We start from the raw sequence: 247 nt of genomic DNA, 5'->3' as shown, positions 1-247 counted from the left end.
CCACCCCGCGCTGTGGGCGGTCCAGGGCGGGGCCGGGATCCGGGGTGGCTCCCGGGGCTCGGGTTGTGGGAGGTGCCCCCTCCCAGCCCCCCCCCCCGCTTGCCCCCGCCCCATCTCCTCCCGCACCCTCCTCCTTCCCTCCGCCCAGGAGCTTTCCCCGGTCCCCGGCGCCGCCTCCTTCCCTCCCGGCTCCCCGCTCCCGCGGCCACCGCCGCCCCGGGGAAGGAGAGACGGGGGTGGGGTTTAG

Source organism: Camelus ferus, chromosome 20 (assembly GCF_009834535.1).
Source record: "Camelus ferus isolate YT-003-E chromosome 20, BCGSAC_Cfer_1.0, whole genome shotgun sequence".
Classification (NCBI taxonomy): Eukaryota; Metazoa; Chordata; class Mammalia; order Artiodactyla; family Camelidae; genus Camelus; species Camelus ferus.
This window is presented reverse-complemented; position numbering follows the sequence as displayed.